Source organism: Eschrichtius robustus, chromosome 3 (assembly GCF_028021215.1).
Source record: "Eschrichtius robustus isolate mEscRob2 chromosome 3, mEscRob2.pri, whole genome shotgun sequence".
NCBI lineage: Eukaryota > Metazoa > Chordata > Mammalia > Artiodactyla > Eschrichtiidae > Eschrichtius > Eschrichtius robustus.
The window spans coordinates 179,336,995-179,344,027 of record NC_090826.1 but is presented as its reverse complement, the minus strand read 5'-3'; the positions used below and the strand labels follow the sequence as shown (position 1 = coordinate 179,344,027).

The 7,033-nt window shown below is 36.4% G+C and overlaps 1 pseudogene; it reads left to right on the top strand.

Moving 5' to 3' along the window:
- The first annotated feature begins 3,350 nt into the window (after nucleotides 1–3,350).
- On the top strand, nucleotides 3,351–3,427 carry LOC137763175 (small nucleolar RNA SNORD113/SNORD114 family; annotated as a pseudogene).
- The last annotated feature ends 3,606 nt before the right edge of the window (nucleotides 3,428–7,033 follow it).

The following is a 7,033-nucleotide window of genomic DNA, read 5'->3' as shown; positions in this document are numbered from 1 at the left end:
TTGAAATAATGAAAAAATTATATAAAATTTAGGAATTAGTTTTACAGTTCAATGCGTGAGTAGTAATTGAGTATATGTTATATATACATATATAATCACATGTAATATCGAGCTTATACCAAAATATAATAATACCACAATTATATATGCCACATAAAATACTAACAGTTAAATAATATGATCACATCTATTGTATTCTTTGTCAGTGCAACCAATTGTAGGATATGAGACTTAGTCATTTATTCATGATACAAAGCCAAAAATATTAAAGGCGTCACTACAAAGCTGTTTTTTTTTTTTTAAACAATACACAGAGGAAGACAATGTTTGATATTTCAGTTATTAGAAGATTAGTAGGTGGAAGCACATGGCTAGAATAGCCAACCTTACCAACAACTTGATAGCTTTTAAATTGTGATATACTTCAGAGTAAGGGTTATATTTTATGCCTTAATCGCATTTCTCCAATATTCTAACGTGTGACTCATAAAAATAATTATATAAGTTTTCAATGTTTTTCAGTTTGTTTTCTTCTGCAAAATGGAAGTACAAACAACTTAATACATAAGACTATTTCAATTGTAAATGAAATGTATGTAAAAGTGTTTTGCTAATTTAATTATATCCCTTCTAATTGCAAAATGGATTTGGGGTAAAGCTCTTTAGAATTTGTAAAATGGAATACAAATATAAGTAAGTATTCCTCTTGTTTTTCTTGGAGTGCTTGTTTTCTGAGACTATCTTTCATTTGAATACAAAAGAGTGAGAGGTCAGTTCCATGTCAGATTAGTGGGAATAAAATAAGAAGTTATTCTATGATGATACTAACTGGATATGGCTAATAAAAGGCATATGTTACACTTCTATTAATTGTAGTCTGGGAGGAAATAATCTTAAAAGAAAGCAGGAAAAGGCAAATTTACTAAATAATGCCTATGTCTAAAGGTGTTTTCTAGATATTACAGCATGTCTATTTATAATATAGAATATTTACATTTAATATAATGAAACTCTTGATATTATAATACAGCATATTTATTTATTTAATACCAAATAAGATTTCCTAGACCTCTGGAGAAGCCCCCTATTTACGTGATTCAAATTTGGAGCTGAATTACCCGGGAAAATTCCTTGTTCATATGGGTATGTATATGTGAGTGTGTATGTGTGTACATCCCATTGTTTCAATTGCTGTCAGCAGGGAATCAGCTCCTAGTGTCTGATCTCTGATTCTTGCATGTGGCCCCCTCCAAGTTCAAGGCAACAGGAACCTGTAAAATTCTTCCACTTGCTTCAGATTTCTCTAACTTCTCTTTCTGCCGCTAGGCAGACAATTTCTATTTATGTGCTCATGTGATTAGACTGAACCCATACAGATTATCTCCCTTTTGCTATATGTAATGTAATGTAATCATGGAAGTACTATTTCATCCTTCACAGATTCCACCCGCACTCAACTGGGAGGGCAAGGGTCATTGGCAGTCATTCTTAGAATTCTGTCTCCCACAGAAATAATTTTAGTATTATTCAATATTCCCATGAAAAGAGGTCTTTGTGAGAGCTTTATGAAGCCCTGCCTTGTAGGGAGGTGAATAGCTCACTAGGCTTAAGATTTATTCTGAAGTTCATCTGTTTCATTTTTATTTGAAACAGTCTTTTTTATTTTTCTTCAAACAAGATATGATCATATTTCCAGAAATTTCCATATATTTCATTTCTGAAAATCTTATCACTCTTCTTGGAATAACATGACCTGTAATTCTCATAAATTATCAGTATGACGTTCTCTTTGAGCTCTTGAAATGCCTTGTGGTAGCCTATAGCTATTGTAATAAATGGTGGGACTTAATGGGTTTTTAATAATAAATAATAACAACAAATAATCCTAGCAAAGCATAACTTAAAAGATTGTCCTCAGTTATTCAAATATACTGGGTTCATATGCTTCGTTTCTTCATCGCATCCTTCTTTGTTTTTTTTTTTTAATTAATTAATTAATTAATTAATTTATTTATTTTTGGCTGTGCTGGGTCTTTGTTGCTGCCTGTGGGCTTTCTCTAGTTGTGGCGAGCAGGGGCTACTCTTTAGTTGTGGTGCATGGGCTTCTCCTTGCAGTGGCTTCTGTTGTTGTGGATCATGGGCTCTACGCGCGAGGGCTTCAGTAGTTGTGGCACGTGGGCTCAGCATTTGTGGCTCCCGGGCTCTAGAGTGCAGGCTCAGTAGTTGCGGTCACGGGCTTAGTTGCTCCGTGGCACGTGGGATCTTCCCGGACCAGGGCTCGAACCCGTGTCCCCTGCATTGGCAGGCGGATTCTTAACCACTGCGCCACCAGGTAAGCCCCTTTATTGCATCCTTCTTATATTTTCCGCTTTGACATAAGTGGCGTAAAAACTTTCCTGCTTATCACAAAATTCTGCCTCTCTAGGACTGTTTAAACTTATTGCTGGGCCTTGCTATTTAGCTGTAACATTCCCTCTGCAGATAGGTTAAACATGCAGTAATTCTAAGACTGTATAAAGATAACAGATTATTCTGACATGGAGTAAAGAAAAGGCCAAAATCCTTCTCCTTAACAGCATCAACATACATAGGCATTATACTAATGAGTCACCAGAGGTTTGCATAACCAGTTTGCTCAAATCTTTTTCTTCTTTCTTTTCCAATTGGCAAACAATCTTTCTTTTTTTAAAAAAAAAATTTATTGAACATCTACATTGTACCAGTCATTATTCTAAGAACAGGGAATATGGTGGCATATAATACAGGAAGTGAAGAAGCCCTTTAAGTTACGCAAAAAATTAAAAGCAAAAATTCATTATCGTTCGATTCAGATTTATCATGCTTGCTTCAGTGACACATCTCTGCAAAATTACTGCTTGAAATCTTCTGCAATATCACAAAATAGATAACCTATCTTGTTAGAATTGCAAATAGGCTCTGGACTAAACTACACCTATCTTTCTTGAGAATAGAGTCCCCAAATATCAGTGCCTGTTTAATGCTGGTATATGTCAGGTTTTTAGGGACTGCAGTATAAGGGTAATAATGTTGACGCTTTGTTCACATAGCACGCAGTAATAGAATGGCAGTACAGAAGGGTTCTTGAGAGCAATTAAGGGGCTGTTTATCTAGGGCCAATAGAGTCAACTCAGCCACATGAACATGGAGCGGTAAGGTATCTGTTTACCACATTACAGTCAGAAGGATCCCTTTAAAACACATGCCACATTTGACCACGTCCCTGCTCAGAAACTTCCAGTGGCTTTCCATCACAGTTCCAGTGAAATCCAAATTTTTTTTTTTTTTTCAATAAAGATATAGAAATGTGTGTAGAAAAATAGGACCAATATTGGATCGATGATGATTTCTGGTCATTATCAATATGAGTCATATACGATGAATACGTGTCTGGAACTCTGAGGTCCAATATTGAATTAAACTAGTCCATTCTCAACTCGAGAAGGCATCCTATAGACAGATGTCAGGAAGAGCATCTCCAAATCCAAATTTTTACCACGGCCCTTTGCTGTTTCTTCAGTCTCATTCCCTACCAGTCTTCTCTTTTTCCACTCAAATATAAACCCCATCAGGGAAAGGACATTATTTTGTTGCTTCATCCCCATTTCCCAAAACAATGCCTGGCAGAATGTATGTAGAAGTTGTTAATTTGTATTTGTTAAATAATGTATGGATGATGATCAAAAAACCCTATTTTAGTTCTTTTTTGAAAGTGAAGGAGATTCCTCAGGGCAGCCTACATACATGGCATTGGTTGACATTAATTAGCTTGATAATTTCAGGAACACTATGCACATTGAATTTAATAGCAGTGTACTTCAAAGAGAGGTGCATTCACCAGAGGGGGTACAAGGAGCCATTACAGAGTTTTACATATTCTCTATGGTACAAACACCCTGTTTTCCATTTAACATTGCATCCAGGGGAAACAGAGCTTTCTGGAGCTCAGACTCATCTGCCAGTGTATCAGGAAGCAGAGTCTGGCAGACAAGCTCTGTGAATGCATTATGGCTGGCTTCAGGCAGGATCTATAGCCTAATTTTGGTAGTACCCAAGTCTACAAGGCAACTGAGTGTATATTTTCTTCTGTCACAGACAGGTAGGTTCTACTGCACTTTGCATAAAGGAGTACAACACATCAGAAGATCTGTGTTTTCATGTATCTCTTCACAGTGACATAATAAACACAGTGATTGGAGATTTAGAGTCCATATTCTGGATTAGAAATACGTGGGTGTAAATAACAGTGGTCCCACTCCCTTGCTATGTGATCTTGCCTGATCCAATCTGTAAAATGGGAGCAGTATGTACCTCCTTTGTTTTGTTGTTGCTGTTTTGTTAATTTCCAAGGAAACTAAAAATGACCTAATCATTTTGCTCCGCAACAGACCTGACATGTGAAAACCTCTAAATAGTTGTTAGCTAGTAATGTCTCCCTATATGCACTTACATATTCTTTGGAAGAGTCTAGACCATTTGAATTCATGACTTTTACTAATCTATGTAAATTCACATACATAGAGTTCTTTTTCCTATTGCCTTTTTCATTTTTTTTTTTAGCATCTTTATTGGAGTATAATTGCTTTACAATGGTGTGTTAGCTTCTGCTGTATAACAAAATGAATCAGCTATACATATACTTATATCCCCATATCTCCTTCCTCTTGTGGCTCCCTCCCACCCTCCCTATCCCACCCCTCTAGGTGGATGCAAAGCACTGAGCTGATCTCCCTGTGCCATGTGGCTGCTTCCCACTAGCTATCTATTTTATATTTGGTATTGTATATATGTCCATGCCACTCTCTCACGTCGTCCCAACTTCCCCTTCCCCATGTCCTCAAGTCCATTCTCTACATCTGCGCCTTTATTCCTGTCCTGCCCCTAGGTTCTTCAGAACCTTTTTTTGTTTAGATTCCATATATATGTGTTAGCATATGGTATTTGTTTTTCTCTTTCTGACTTACTTCACTCTGTATGACAGTCTCTAAGTCCATCCACCTCACTACAAATAACTCAATTTCGTTTCTTTTTATGGCTGAGTAATATTCCATTGTATATATGTGCCACATCTTCTTTATCCATTCATCTGTCGATGGACACTTAGGTTGCTTCCATGTCCTGGCTATTGTAAATAGTGCTGCAGTGAACACTGTGGTACATGACTCTTTTTGAATTATGGTTTTCTCAGGGTATATGCCCAGTAGTGGGATTGCTGGGTTGTATGGTAGTTCTATTTTTAGTTTCTTAAGGAACCTCCACACTGTTCTGCATAGTGGCTGTATCAGTTTACATTCCCACCAGCAGTGCAACAGGGTTCCCTTTTCTCCACACCCTCTCCAGCATTTATTTGTAGATTTTTTGATGATGGCCATTCTGACCGGTGTGAGGTGATACCTCATTGTAGTTTTGATTTGCATTTCTTTAATGATTAGTGATGTTGAGCATCCTTTCATGTGTTTATTGGCAATCTGTATACCTTCATTGGAGAAATGTCTATTTAGGTCTTCTGCCCATTTTGGATGGGGTTGTTTGTTTTTTTGATATTGAGCTGCATGAGCTGCCTGTATATTTTGGAGATTAATCCTTTGTCAGTTGCTTCATTTGCAAATATTTTCTCCCATTCTGAGGGTTGTCTTTTCATCTTGTTTATGGTTTCCATTGCTGTGCAAAAGCTTTTAAGTTTCATTAGGTCCCATTTGTTTGTTTTTGTTTTTATCTCCATTTCTCTAGGAAGTGGGTCAAAAAGGATCTTGTTGTGATTTATGTCATAGAGTGTTCTGCCTATGTTTTCCTCTAAGAGTTTGATAGTGTCTGGCCTTACATTTAGGTCTTTAATCCAATTTGAGCTTATTTTTGTCTATGGTGTTAGGAAGTGTTCTCATTTCATTATTTTACATGTAGCTGTCCAGTTTTCCTAGCACCACTTATTGAAGAGGCTATCTTTTCTCCACTGTATATTCTTGCCTCCTTTATCAAAGATAAGGTAACCATATGAGTGTGGGTTTATCTCTGGGCTTTTTATTCTGTTCCATTGATCTATATTTCTGTTTTTGTGCCAGTACCATACCGTCTTGATTACTGTAGCTTTGTAGTATAGTCTGAAATCCAGGAGCCTGATTCCTCCAGCTCCGTTTTTCTTTCTCAAGATTGCTTTGGCTATTTGGGATCTTTTGTGTTACCATACAAATTGTGAAATTTTTTGTTCTGGTTCTGTGAAAAATGCCATTGGTAGTTTTATAGGGATTGCATTGAATCTGTAGATTGCTTTGGGTAGTATAGTCATTTTCACATTGTTGGTTCTTCCAATCCAAGAACATGGTATATCTCTCCATCTGTTTGTATCATGTTTAATTTCTTTCAACAGTGTCTAATGGTTTTCTGTATACAGGTCTTTTGTCTCCTTCAGTAGGTTTATTCCTAGGTATTTTATTCTTTTTGTTGCAGTGGTAAATGGGAGTGTTTCCTTAATTTCTCTTTGAGATTTTTCATCATTAGTGTATAAAAATGCAAGAGATTTCTGTGCATTAATTTTATATACTGGTACTTTACCAAATTCATTGATTAGCTCTAGTAGTTTTCTGGTAGCATCTTTGGGATTCTCTATGTATGGTATCATGTTATCTGCAAACAGTGAAAGTTTTACTTCTTCTTTTCTGATTTGGATTCCTTTTATTTCTTTTTCTTCTCTGATTGCTGTGGCTAAAACTTCCAAAACTGTGTTGTATAATAGTGGTGAGAGTGGTCAACCTTGTCTTCTTCCTGATCTTAGTGGAAATGGTTTCAGTTTTTCACCATTGAGAGCGATGTTGGCAGTGGGTTTGTCATATATGGCCTTTATTATGTTGAGGTAAGTTCCCTCTATGCCTACTTTCTGCAGGGTTTTTATCATAAATGGGTGTTGAATTTTGTCGAAAGCTTTTTTGCATCTATTCAGTTGATCATATGTTTTTCTCTTTCAATTTGTTAATATGGTTTATCACAATGATTGATTTGTGTCTATTGAAGAATCCTTGCA